The sequence below is a fragment of the Schistocerca nitens genome, chromosome 1 (assembly GCF_023898315.1).
Source record: "Schistocerca nitens isolate TAMUIC-IGC-003100 chromosome 1, iqSchNite1.1, whole genome shotgun sequence".
NCBI lineage: Eukaryota > Metazoa > Arthropoda > Insecta > Orthoptera > Acrididae > Schistocerca > Schistocerca nitens.
The window spans coordinates 10190800-10205547 of record NC_064614.1 but is presented as its reverse complement, the minus strand read 5'-3'; positions in this window follow the sequence as shown (position 1 = coordinate 10205547).

Sequence of the window (14748 nt, the reverse complement as noted above, 5' to 3'; positions counted from 1 at the left end):
CTTCCTTGACGATGCAGATTCCTACAGATATATCATACAGCTCCTGACCCTATCGAATAAGTGGTTCACTTGCATTTGTGGCCCTATTGCGCTTCATCCTAATGTCACTGGCTGGTCAGGGAACAGAAAAAATAAACTGCAATGTAAAGATGGGAAGATCATCAGAGATCAATCCCATAAGTGTTAAAACGTCCTGTACTGCATAAAAATGCCAAATACATACTCTTTGAGAACAGTAATAAAACTGCTTAATTTATCATGTATTTCTAAGTCCATCATGAGTTATGGGAGCGGAAACTATTCATACCAATGGAGCAAGAGCTGAAAACGTTTGAAATAAATCTGCAGGCAATTACCAAAGCTTCTGATAGTTAACATATACCCTCAGAAGGGAGACATTTCCCAGAGGACTGGAGTTCAAAACCAACTTCAGACTATGCATACAAATTCACATTTGCAGCCACTTCACTAGGAATCGCTTTCGCGAATTTCATGAAGTTCTTCTGCAAGCGCAGCCTAACAGTCTACCCTAACTGCTGCATCTGGATTAGACGTTTCATCCACTAGTACAGCTGACTCTGTATTATCCAGACTACTATTAGTTACTGTGGAAATACTAGCTACATTATCTGCGTTAGAATGTCTTTCTAATTCCGATACTTCCACGTTCTCATCTCTACCTCTTCCCAGCAGTTCGTTAGACAATCAACCAGAATTACAACTGCCATGGAACCATGCCACCTCCAAGAAGTCAATCTTAGAGCTCTAAAAGAAATATTCACGAAAGTCGACATTGTCTCTCTAACTATAAAAACCAACCAAAACTGAGTAAATAGTATTGCCATAATAGTCAAGTGTGTGCATAAACTCTATATAACATGTTGCATATTTTCCGTAATCATCCTGTATGTGCACTGACAGTGAAGAAAATTTATATGTTGTCAGCGGGAAACATTTTCGAAATAATTTGTAAAAAAATCTCATCTGCAATATATATTCTTTATTAGAAAAAGCATTTCACGTTATGTAATGAGTAAGACTGGATGTCACTAGAACCGGAATTCACGAAACTCTGTTCGCTTACATATACGGCATGTAGGAAACTTAGCTGTAAATATTAGTCCAAATGTTTACCGTATTGATTTTATACTGCATAATGTAGTAAATGTTACCCATACTCAGTCACACTATGTAATAAAAAGTATCCGCACACCTGTCTGAAAGTGACTTACAAGTTCGTGGCGCCCTCCATCGGTAACGCTGGGATTCAATATGCTGTCGACCCAGCGTTAGCCTTGATGACAGCTTCCACTCTCGCACGCACACGTTTAATCAGGTGCTGGAAGGTTTCTTGGCGAATGGCAGCCCATTCTTCACGTAGTGCTGCACTGAGGAGAGGTGTCGATGTCTGTCGGTGATGCCTGGCACGAAGTCGGTGTTCCAGAACATCCCAAAGGTGTTCCATAAGACTCAGGTCAGGACTCCGTGCAGGACACTCCATTACAGGGATGTTATTGTCGTGTAACCACTCCGCCACAGGCCGTGCATTATAAACAGGTGCTCGATCGTGTTGAAAGATGCAATCGCCATCCCCGAATTGCTCTTCAACAGTGGGAAGGAAGAAGATGCTTAAAACATCAATGTAGCCCTGTGCTGTGATAGTGACACGCATAACAACGAACGCAAGCCCAATCCATGAAAAATACGACCACAACATAACACCGCCGCCTCCGAATTTTACTGTTGGCACTACACACACTGGCAGATGACGTTCACCGGGCGTTCGCAATACCCTCACCATGGCATCGGATAGCCATGTTGTGTACCGTGACTCTTCACCCCACACAATGTTTCTCCAGTATTCAATCGTCTAATGTTTACGCGTCGTTTGGCATTTACTGGTTTGATGTATGGCTTATGAGCAGCCTCCCGCCTAACTGTCATAGTACTTGCAGTGGATACTGATGCAGTTTGGAATTCCTGCGTGATGGTCTGGATAGATGTCTGCTTAATACACATTACGACCCTCTTCAACTGTTGGCAGTCTCTGTCAGTCAACAGACGAGGTCGCCCTGTACGTTTTTGTGCTGTATGTGTCCCTTCACCTTTCCACTTGACTATCACATCGGTAACAGTGGACCTAGGGATGGTTAGGAGTGTGGAAATCTCGCGTACAGACGTATGTCACAACAGACACCCAATCACCCGACCACGTTCGAAGTCCGTGAGTTCCGCGGAGCGCCCCATTCTGCTCTCTCAGGATGTCTAATGACTACTGAGGTCGCTGATATTGAGTACCTGGCAGTCGGTGACAGCACAATGCACCTAATACGAAAAACATATTTTTTGAGGGTGTCAGGATACTTTTGATCACATAGTGTATTAACAACGTAAAAAAACGTACTTTGCATCTGCCATTGAAATATGCTTATTGTAAGCAATGTATTTCGAAAATACTAAGTGGGTAACTATCAGTCATTTAAAATACAATAAGTTTAGTGTAGTTCTTATCAAAGTTAGTCCTATGGACACGGCACGTTTTCAAATTCAGATAATTTGTTATATGAAAAACGGTGGTTTTGAATCTTGCCCTCTTAAAAAATATATGCACCTGTAAATTAGTCGGAAACTTTTTATAAACAGTCGCAGAAAAACAGTTACGATAAACTCCGAGGAGCGAGGGGAAGACCTGAGATTGCTGTTGTCCCAGCAAGCTAAAAATTTTAGTACACCGCTAATTTACACAAATGACTCCCAAATTCTTTATCAGGCGTGAGCCGAAGTCTTCCAGACGTGTACAAAAAGTCGTTTGTCTTGTTGCAGATCAGTTGATTCCACACTCAGGTGGAGATACGGTCTCATGCTACGCATCTTAAGGATTTGCGTTTTTCTTTTTCTTTTCTTTCAATTTGTTTTATTGGTATCGTGCTACGAACATATGCTGCGCAGATCGGTTTTTCACATATTATTTCAAATTGTTGGAAATCGTCGAGTTTAGGAAGATCGCTCTGAAGTACATTACTCGGTGAGAAATGTAGCACAACGACGAACGACGTATTCGCTGTCTGTAAGCAAGAACGTAAGTATGGAGATGATCAAACACATCCAGTGCCAGGTAACTAACGTCTTTTTCTTTTTCCCCTCCACCTCTAAACATTGAGGAAGTTCTCAGAGACCCATTGTAGAGTATGGAATTTTTCACACAAATAGCAGCCATGCTTGTAGTGTGGCAAAGAGAATCCCATTTCTGGATACTTTTGAGCAGATTTTCTATTCCAACATCTGTCTTACAGCCAAAGGTAAGCTCCCGAAGGTTTCGCATGGAATCGGGAGATGGGAACAGTTTCAATATGTGCAAGTGTATTTCTTTATTTGTATGTAGAATGAAGTCAATTTTACTCCACGTGTGAAATGTGCCTGTTTTATGGACACTTCAACCTTACTCCTAAAGGAAGAGCGAGTTCCTCGAGTAATGACCCATTGGAGATCAGCAACTTTTCAGCCTCACACCAGAAAATCTTGCAACTGGCCCCCACTTCTCTTCTCAGCCGACAACAATGCTGTGTATGCGAAACGTTAGGTACGTAGCTTGTGCATCCACAGGACAACACTCGGTGGCTGTGCACAGGGAGAGAGGCCATCAGATGTTTCATGGAAGAGATGGCTTTACACATAGCTGGTTTGAATCTTACTTGACCAACAGAGAGCAGAAGATAGTGCTGTGTAATTCAGACAGTGTCACAAAGGTAGAAATCTTAAGTGACTGGGTTAAAATCACAAATGAAGTACTGCAGGGTTCAACTTTGGGCCCACTCCTATTCCTTACAGTGACCTTCCTCTTCATATTGAACAAGTAAAATTGGTACCTTTTGGGTATGATACTAGTGTTGCTATAAAGCAACAGAAACAGTAAACGATATTTTCCAAAGATTTATTAAGCGGTTTCTGAAATGGACACTCCCTATATTTTGAAAAAAAAAAGACACACACACATTACGTTCAGTTCTGGAAAACAACCTATAATTGCTGGTCTTGGAAACAAACGTACCAGTCACCTGACAGCTTTACATATGTACAATCAATAAAATCCCACAGAATAATTTTCTGGGGTAATTCATCACTTGAAAAAAAAGTACTGATAGCACAAAAGCGAACAGTAAGAGTAATGTGAGGAGTTCGCCCACGGACGTCATGTAGGCACCTCTTCAAGGAGATACGGGCATTTTAACTGTACTATCACAATACATATTTTCGCTAGTGAAATTCGTCATAAATAATCCATCACAATTTGAGAAGAACAGTTATGTAGAAACCTACAATACTAGAGGGGGAGAAAAGACCACTTTATTACTCATTGTTAAAGCTGTCAGTTGCTCAGCGAGGAGTTCAATAACCATCAATAAAAATATTTGATCACTTGCCTAATAACATATAATGTCTGAATCTGGATAGTGCGCTGCCTGATTTAAAATCATTGCTCCTCGGTAACTGCCTCTACCCCAATGACGAATTTCTACTTAAAACTGGCAGCCACTAAAAAAGTCTTTAAGTGCAGTTGGCTGAATAGAAATAAAATGTGTTCATTAATGTTGACGGTAATCATGCATACATATCCTGTAAACTGACTCATTACAAATCATTTTGATACAACAATCGTTCAGATGATCTATGGAACATTTAACTAATTAACTAAGAAGGCAGTTCGGTGGTCTTCCGTAATTTGCAGTGAGCAGGTAGACCGTCCACGGCCGTCACACCGGAGATATTTCAGCGTGCTGATGTTCTCGTTCGCGAGGATCGGCGCATTACAGTTCGGCAGTTGGTGCTGCTGCTGACAATCAGCAAAGGAGGTGTGTACGCAATACTTCAATACTCAGAAGTGTGTGCACGATGTGTTATACGCTCACTTACGATGGAACTCAAATCTTATCGAAAAGCACATCTTTTCTGAGTTGTTGCAAAGTTATGAAGCTGATGGGTGTCCTCCTTGTCGTGGACAGGTCATGAAAACTGGGTGCACTGTTTTGAGCCCGAAACAAAAAGACAACCGATGCAATGGTGTCATCCTCATTCCCCAGAGATGGAAAAATTTTAAGCAACATCTTCCTCTGGTAAGATCATGATTACAGTCTTTTGCGACCGTTAGGGTGTTATTCCCATCGATGTGATGCCAAGAGACAGTAGCATTGATTCGGAGGTATACGTGGACGCATTAGCCACACTCAAGAAGCGTTTCCAGTGACTTGAGTGCCGTAACAATCCAGAGAATATTTTGCTTCAACACGATAACACTCGGCTTTACTCAAGTTTGAAGACGTTTGAACACATCACGGAACAGGGTTGGACAGTGTTACTCCATGTACCATATAGCCCCGACCTCCCTATGACTTCAGCTTGTTTGAGACATTTGTGGAAGACTTTTTGAGAGCAACGAAGAGGTGATTTGGGCAATGAAGAAATGGCTTCGTGATCAGAACTGGTACCGACAGAGCATAGACGTCACGTCCTTGTCACTCACTCCAGCAAAGCCGTAGAACTGGAAAGAGATTACATACGAAAATAGGGTGCGTTAAGAAAACATCGTTCTCCCATGAGTGTAATTTTCATTGTGTGGAATAAATAATTGTTGAAAGAAAAACATGTGGGGCATTAGTTTCTGGACAAACTTGTAATGGGGAGGGGTATTAAGTACTTTCTTTTGCCTTTCGAAAATCTTGGTCATAACTGGAGAATGGAAACGATCTTTAACGCTGGAAAATAACGTCCCCGACGAAATATATGAAATCCTAGTGAGCGTATTTGTTTCTGAGTATGCAGAGTTCAATGACATGCTCGAAATCCGCTTTGTTTTCACTCCCAACAGGTGAAAGCTGAGCGGGTTGAACTGATGTAGAACTCCGCCGTTTTCAACCCAAAGAGCCAACAGGCTGCGAGTGGGGCGGAGGGAATTGCAGGTGGGAGTCATTCAGAAGATATTTCCAGTTCGGGCTTTCGCCTGGTGACCAAGGGAACCTCACGACAAACTTGGTCGTGCTGACGGATTGCAAGTATTTTAATCCCAGAACAATGATGTTAATTAAAATTGTATGTGTGTGTGTGTGTGTGTGTGTGTGTGTGTGTGTGTGTGTGTGTGTGCGTGTAGGTCGATGTGACCTCCTATCTGTGATTGAACAGGAAAATCTATAGGCTTCGCCTGTGTGATTTTGGCAATTTTCTTGGCCGTAACTGTCTCTTGACCTGTTTCGGCCCTAATGACTGCCTGTGCAGAGTCTCTCTCTCTCTCTCTCTCTCTCTCTCTCTTACACACACACAACACACACTCGCACACATACACACTTGCAGTCCGCTGCTAGGTTTTGGATGTGCGCCGTTGCTGCCATTTGTGACAGGCGAGCAGCCAATTAGCGTGTAACGAGAACAAACAGGGGGTAGGGTAGTCTGGCCGTTAATAACGGGCTCTAAGCCGTGATTTGTGAGTGTGTGTGTGGGGGGGGGGAGAGGGGGGGGGGAGCCTGAACTCTGCACTCACCAGCACAGCTGAGCCCGTAGATCGTTACATCCACTTGCTGCCGGGGCTGCAACTGCGACGCCGCAAACTCACATCTGGGTTATCCGCAGCAGCGTGTTGAACTCTGGCTTAGCCCTTCGAGACGGTGGTGAAGTGATGACGGCCATTCAGCCGAAAAGTAAATTCTGGTGCAAAAAATAAGTTTAGGGAGATGTTGTTATTGTGGTCTACAGTCCTGAGACTGGTTTGATGCAGCTCTCCATGCTACTCTATCCTGTGCAAGCTTCTTCATCTCCCAGTACCTACTGCAGCCTACATCCTTCTGAATCTGCTTAGTGTATTCATTTCTTGGTCTCCCTCTACGATTTTTACCATCCGCGCTGCCCTCCAGTACTAAATTGGTGATCCCTTGATGCCTCAGAACATTTAGGAAGATATATGGACAAAACTTAGACGTGATAGGGATAAGTGAAAGAGAAAGAGGTGTCGTAGTGGCCCAGATGTATATGAAATTGGAGGAGGGACGCACGGCAGTTTGCCTCCGTTTACTTTCTATTTTTTACACCCAACGTCTTCTGTTACTTGCTTTATACTGTTTGTTTCCCATTTACTACTACCGACTCCTAAGGGATGTGGAAGGGACTTGGCGCTTGGATACAAAAGAATTTAAGATTGGATAAGTTTCACATCTTCCGCTTCACGGCACACACAAACTCAGAAGACGTCGCCGTCCTTTGTCTGTTGTAACTTACGTCGTACACCATTTTCGCCGAACCACAACAACAGCTGCGGGAAGTAAGCACGTTCGCGACTTGAGGGTTGACGACAACGAAGTGACAAAAGTCATGGGATACCGATGTGCACATAAACAGATGGCGCTAGCATCGCTTACACACGGTATAAATGGGCAGTGCATTGCTGCACTCTTCATTTGTTCTCAGGTGATTCGTGTGAAAAGGTGTCCCACGTTATTATGGCCGCTCGACGTGAATTAACAGACTTTAAACGCGGAATGGTAGTTGGAGCTATGGGCATAGGACATTCCATTTCGGAAATCGTTCGGGAATTCAATATTCCGAGATCCACAGTGTCATAGAGTGTGCCGAGGATACCGTATTGTAGGCGTTACCTCTCACCCCGGACAACACAGTGGCCGACGGCCTTCACTTAAAGCGGCGTTTGCGTAGAGCAGTATTGCTAATAGACATGCAGTACTGCGTGAAGTATCACAGCAATAAATGTTGGACGTACAATGAACTAATCAGTTAGGACAATGCGGCGAAACTTGGAGTAAATGAACTATGGCAGCAGACGATCGACCCGATTGTCTTTGCTAACAGCTCTGCATCGTCTGCAGCGAACCTCCTGGGCTCATGACCGTACCAGCTGGGCCCTAGACGACTGGGAAGCCGTGATCTGGTCATAGCTGATGGTGGGGTTCCAGTGTAGTTTAGACCCCACGAAGCCATCGACCCAAGATATCGATAAGGCACTGTGAAATCTGGTCGTGGCTCCCGATTGGTGTGTTTTGCGTTTACATGGAACGGACCGGATCCTCTGGTCCGTTTGAACAGTTGGTTGACTGCAGAGGCAACGGCCGTGCCGCAGTGTCAATACCAGTACCCGGCGGATCACCGAAGTTAAGTGCTGTCGGTCTGCCTAGAGCTCTTGTGAAGCAAACTGAGGAAATGCTTGATTGAAAAATAGCGGCTACGGTAACGAAACCTGATAAGGCTGGGAGAGAGGTGTGCTGACCACACGCCCCTCCTTACCAGCATCTAGTGACGCCTGTAGACTGAGGATGACATGGCGGTCGGTCAGAGCCGTTCTGTCTTCTGAGACCTGTTCGGACGGAGTTAAGTTTAGTCTTTTTATTGACTCGCTATGGTTATGTTCGGCTACTTCGAGACCATTTGCAGCCATTCATGTACTTCATGTAACCAAACATCGATGGAATTTTTTTGGATGAGAGTGCGCTACAATGGTTCGTGATTGATTTGACAGACATTCTGGAAAATTCGAGCTAATGATTTGGCCACCCACATAGACCGACATGAATCAAATGCAACATTAATGGGACTTAGTCGAGAGGTCAGTTCGTGCAAGAAATTCTGCAGCGGAAACAGTTTCACCATTATGGACGGCTATAGAGCCAACCAACTTGGCTCAATTACTCTGGAGGAGACTTCCAATGACTAGTTGAGTCCGTGCCAAGTCGAGCCACTGTATTTTGCCGAACAAAGGAGGTATCCCATTACTTAGGTCACCTCAGCGTATGGTGCTCCACGGACGCGCAGCACTCTCGACTTTGAGGAAGGCGCCCTTCTTCACACAGAAGGGAACGCAAATGCGAGTACTCCAAACATGGCCTCCTGTACAGCACTCATGTCAGAGCCCATTGTCTCCGCTGTGTGCGTAGCGTGTTGCGGTTTGAAAGTGATTCATTCTGCAAATTTATTTTACATCCAAACGGTACATTTCCGGACATGGGCTCTTTATTAAAATTTTGTCTACTGAGTCCCCTCAACAACCCGCAGCCTTCAATAGTAAATGTGTAACACACACTAGGGTAAAGCTAGAAGAATTGACACGGAGAGGTGAGAAGATACACTTTCCGTTTTCATAGTTGCTGGCATGTGCCAACATAAGTCTGTTAGCAGTCAATTAGTGGGCGTGGAAGACAGATTTTCTGCAAATTCTGTAGAATTTGTGAACATATTCACAAGAAGAGCGGCGCGTTTCGTCACAGGGTTATTTGGTAAGCGTGATTGCGTTACGGAGATGTTTAGCAAACTCAAGTTGCAGACTCTGCAAGAGAGGCGCTCTGCATCGCGGTGGAGCTTGCTGACCAGGTTTCGAGAGGGTGAGTTTCTGGATGAGGTATCGAATATGCCGGCCGCGGTGGTCTCGCGGTTCTAGGCGCTCAGTCCGGAACCGCGCGACTGCTACGGTCGCAGGTTCGAATCCTGCCTCGGGCATGGGTGTGTGTGATGTCCTTAGGTTAGTTAGGTTTAAGTAGTTCTAAGTTCTAGGGGACTGATAACCACAGATGTTAAGTCCCATAGTTCTCAGAGCCATTTGAACCATTTGTATCGAATATATTGCTTCCCCCTACTTATACCTCCCGAGGAGATTACGAATGTAAAATCAGAGAGATTCGAGCGCGCACGGAGGCTTTACGACAGTCGTTCTTCCCGCGAACCATAGGCGACTGGAACAGGAAGGGGAGGTAATGACAGTGGCACGTAAAGTGCCCTCCGCCACACATCGTTGGGTGGCTTGCGGAGTATAGATGTGGATGTAGAAGTTTTAGGAGGGAGTTTTCTCACCAACTGGCTAAAGTGACTTACTCAAATTTCACGAACATAGTAACATATAATTATTTTACTTTGGTGTGGAGCTACAGTCATACAAAACTTCTTGAAATATATAACTGCTTATTTAACTGTAAACAGGTTTTATTCCACAATCTAGATTTCGGCCTTTGACCATTTTCAAGTGGTACAACTGCAACAGGTTAAAGCACGATGAAAGTAGAAGGATTAGAAAAATAGGAGGGCAAACAGTTAATGTATGGACTGGGTGACTTATATAATAGAAGACAGATAATTTGATAATGACTTGTGTTCAACTCAAGTCTCATGATTTTTTATGTGTGATTCTACGTCTGCGTGATTACTCTGCTATTCACAAGAAAGTGCCTGCCAGAGGATTCATTGAACCACCTTCAAGCTGTCTCTCTACCGTTCTACTCCCGAACGGGGCGCGGGAAAAACGAGCAAATAAATTTTTCTATGCGAGCCTTAATTTCTCTTATTTTATCGTGATGATGATTTCTCCCTATGTAGGTGGGTGCCAACAGAATGTTTTCGCAATCGGAGGAAAAAACTGGTAATTGAAATTTATGAGAAGATCCCGTCGCAACGAAAAACGCCTTTGTTTTAATGATTGCCACTCCAATTCACGAATCATGTCTGTGGCACTATCTCCCCTACTTCGGGAATAAAAACGAGCTGCCCTTCTTTGTACTTTTTCGATGTCATCCGTCAGTCTCATTTGAAGAGGATCCCACTCCGCACAGCAATACCCCAGAATAGGGCGGACAAGCGTGGTGTAAGCTGCTTTGCGACACCGAGAATATCAGTTTCTATGTTTCTCATCTTGGAAGTTGTTCTTGATTGGAATTCAGGAATATTTACTTCGTCTTCTTAGACGAGAATAGCCCGAAGAGAATAACTCACACAACCCGTACATTAATTCAACAGTTCGCCCTGCTATTTTTCTACTACTCGTAGTTTCATTGTGCTTTAGTCTGTTGGAGTTGTAACAATGGAAAATGGCCTAAGGCCGAAATCTAGATCGTGGAATAAAACCTGTTGTACAGACAAATGGTGGTTATAAATGGTTCAAATGGCTCTGAGCACTATGGGTCTTAACATCTGAGGTCATCAGTCCCCTAGAACTTAGAACTACGTAAACCTAACCAGCCTAAGGATATCACACACATCCATGCCCGAGGCAGGATTCGAACCTGCGACCGTAACAGTCGCGCGGTTACGGACTGAAGTAATGGCGGTTATACCTTTCAAAAATATTTTTATATAATACGCATTCAAGGGAATTACCGGAGAACCAAATAATGGAAGCAACAGATAGGTTACTGATTGTAGCTTGTGGCGTGTTTAACGCTAGTCGGACATGTTTACATCAGAAAGACAAGGTACATCTTCTTCACTAGCACAGTTAACGCCTGAAGGCTGTAGGAGGGAAGACGAGAACCCAAAACGGGTATCAAGTTATTGCGCTGCAATTTCGCACTTACAGTGTAGTATAGCTTGTCTATGCCACCTGTGTTGTACTTGCAGGTTAAATACATCATACCGAATACCTATTGTCGGATAACAAATCGAGCTCCATGGAGTGAAGATGATTTGAGAAATGCGACCAGCGCTGTAATGAATAAAATTATAAAATTATTTTTTTGCGGGCAGCGTGCAAGCATTTCAGCATATCTGAGAAAACTCTAAGGACTGGAATAAAAAACAATAAATTCATTCAAGGAAGTGTCGGCCATCCATGTTATTACTTGAAGCAGAAAAAGTGGTAAAACTAATTCTTGAGTTGCATACTGTAAGATTTGCTACATCGAGAAGAGATCTTAGGGACATAGCGTACAATATAACGTACCTGCTCTATTTAAAAATCACATTTCATAAACATGAGAAAATGACGGGAAAAGTATCGCTAAGTTCCTTCCTAAGAAGAAATCTTTCTAAGAAAAAATTGCGAGCTCTTTACAAGGAAAAATGAAGGGTGTTCGCGACCAAGAACAAAAGGCATAAACAAGAAAGACTTATCTGATTATTTTGAACTTTTGGCCAAAGTATTGACAGAATACAATCTTCTTGACATACGTGATTCATATGGAATGGTGATGAAACTTGATTTCAGATGAACAGTGTTGGCGGACAAGTGTCTGCTCGGAAACGTAGCAAAGATGTTACAGTTATAACATCGACAGAGAAAGAGTAGACAGTTATTGTTTCGGCTTGCTGTAATGCACTTTTTACCCCATTACTGCATAATGAAGGGCGTGTACAGCAAATTACCATTACTGCGTAATGCACGGCGTGTACAGCAAATTAGAATTTTGAAGGGGGGCATCTCAAGGGACTGTTATCAAAACGAAGCTGAGTCAACCTACATTAACGGAGCCTTGTTCACGGATTGGGTACTAAATTATTTCATTCCTAGAAAGCTTTCAGGCGAAAATATTCTTCTCTTGGATAGTCGTGCTTCGCGTATGAACAATGCTAATTTATTAGAAGTATCCAGAGATAATTACATCACTATAATCTGCCTACCGAGTCATAAACGCATTATTTTCAGCCACAGGAATGTGTTGCTTTCAGACCACTAAAACCGTATTGGAAAGACATTTGCCAAAAATTCATGAGGGTGAACAACGGCATCAAGAATATCTCCAGATCCCATTTTGGAGAATTATTGAATTCAGCGTGGATTCGATATGCTGATGTTTAGAACGGTGTTTCAGTAGTTACAGGTACTGATATATATTCACTTAATACGCACGCTATTCTCTATTGTGCTTTTCTTTTATTCTGCGGCCCAAACCATTTTGATGTTCCTCTCCTAGCATACTATACTCATGTTATTTCCCCCCAACACCACAGCCAGCTACAAGTACTTCAGTAACTTCTCCTATTGTGCGTTCCTCACCTTATTTTCCTGATCCCACTTCTCCTCAGCAAGGTGCTGAGTTCTGGTAATGAGTCTTCAATAAATGTAATCTTATTTCAAATATTTGCGTCTAATACTACCCTGAATATTCAGCTGATGCCTTACAAGGCGCTGAGGGCTATTTGGCCTATTGCATCAGATTCAAAACCATGTGGTTCGAAAAGGAAACAACGTATTGTTAACGTAACGGATCCAGATAACATTTCCAGACAGAATGCCAAGAATGAAAACAAGACAAACCAAAACAACAAAAGGTCTGCTGAAACGTCCTTCATAAAGAACAGAGAAATGAATCTATGATGCCTAGACCGAGCAGGATTTTCCAGGAAGGTGTAGAGAAGATTGGGGTTAGAATCTTCATCAGATGATTAAAACGACCAGGAAATTATTGCGGTGATGAATCAGGGGAGTTCAATGAATATGAATGTGTAGAATGTCTGAAACTTTACTGCGAAACTTGGCCTAAAACTGACTGGATATAATACGTAGAGAACTAACGGTGATTGCATTAGGACTTTTTACTTTACAACAACAAATATGCCATTTATGGATGAAATAAAAACAAAGATTAGTAAAAGGCACAGTTACACAAAAAGTGACATAATAATTCCTATCTTGTAATTTCATTGCTGGTTTAGATACGTATCTATGGAAAATTTCATTCAGTTTCCACCACAAGTGTTTATAACCATCAAGTTCTAAGAGGTTATCATGTGTACCTTATGCAAATATTTTATCCGTGAAACCTGTTGCAATTTTACGTTGACAAGAGCCTCTACCTGTGGGCATTTACTAGTGAGCGCTCATTCTGAAGTACGATATATGTAATCTGGCTGCTATCTAAAGTCATGGTTTGCGATAATTATTATTGTTTTGTCAGTTATGTTTATGAGAAGAGCCGATCGGCTTCATTTAATCTAATGTACAATCATGTGATGTAACAAGGCCCACTACTTCTGAAGAAGGCTTTTTTTTTTTTTTTTTTTTTTTTACAAATATCGGTACCTAGGTCGAGAGCTAATTAACCTTAATTTGCAACTGGCTGGCTGATTTTTCATCCTCTCCAGATATACAGAGTTGCTGCTTCGCAGCCATGTTCAAGACATGGATTTAAGTGTTATTCAGACACATTCATCGTTTACGTTGGCTTGAAACAGTAACAAGAATTTCTCAATCCAGTTGTAAACCAGTAAACTAGACATATCTTTATAATTAAACGAATCAATTCCAAACTACAATTATGAAGCGTCTGTCCTAACAATAGTGCTTCATTAGATAGCGTTTAAAAGTCCAGTTTCATTGATGTATTTACGGTAGCGATCTTTGTCCAAACGGCAATAAATGCGTGTCAAACATTTGGCAAGCATTTATACTTTTACCTGTGCATTTTTTTAGGATTTAGATAATGTTTTCGAAATATGCGTGTTCTCTCCATTATCATATATTCCAAACTCTGTCTCCCTCTACCTTCCGGTGTCTTTCTGCTTCCTGTGGTAGCATGGAATTCATTCCCTAAGATATTTATACACGTCCCATCACCTTGTCCTTTACTGCAATCAGTATTTTCAAAATATTCGTGTCCTAATCAATTTTTCGCGAACTCCTACATTTCTTACAAGTTGCAGCGTTACCCTTCCAGTTTGTGCTTTTCCAGCACTGATACAACTGCATAAAATAGAAAGTGAGTTTTCTGTAATACTTCCCTAGGATTTGTTTAGTTTCATGGTTTCGGGTTGCATTTTGCAAATATTTATGAAAAAGGTTGTCAAGGAACTAGTTGCATAGCGCAAATTGTTTCATGTACGACTCATCAAGTGTCCTTATGTAAGGTATTAAAACAGCAGTCAGTTCAGTGATCTAAAAAATAAAAAAAAGAGTGGAAGTAGGAGAGATTATTATAGACGAGGGTGACATGTGGCCAAAAAGAAATCCAACTATGTTCCTGTAGCAGGGGTGACCACACATTAGTGAAAAATAAA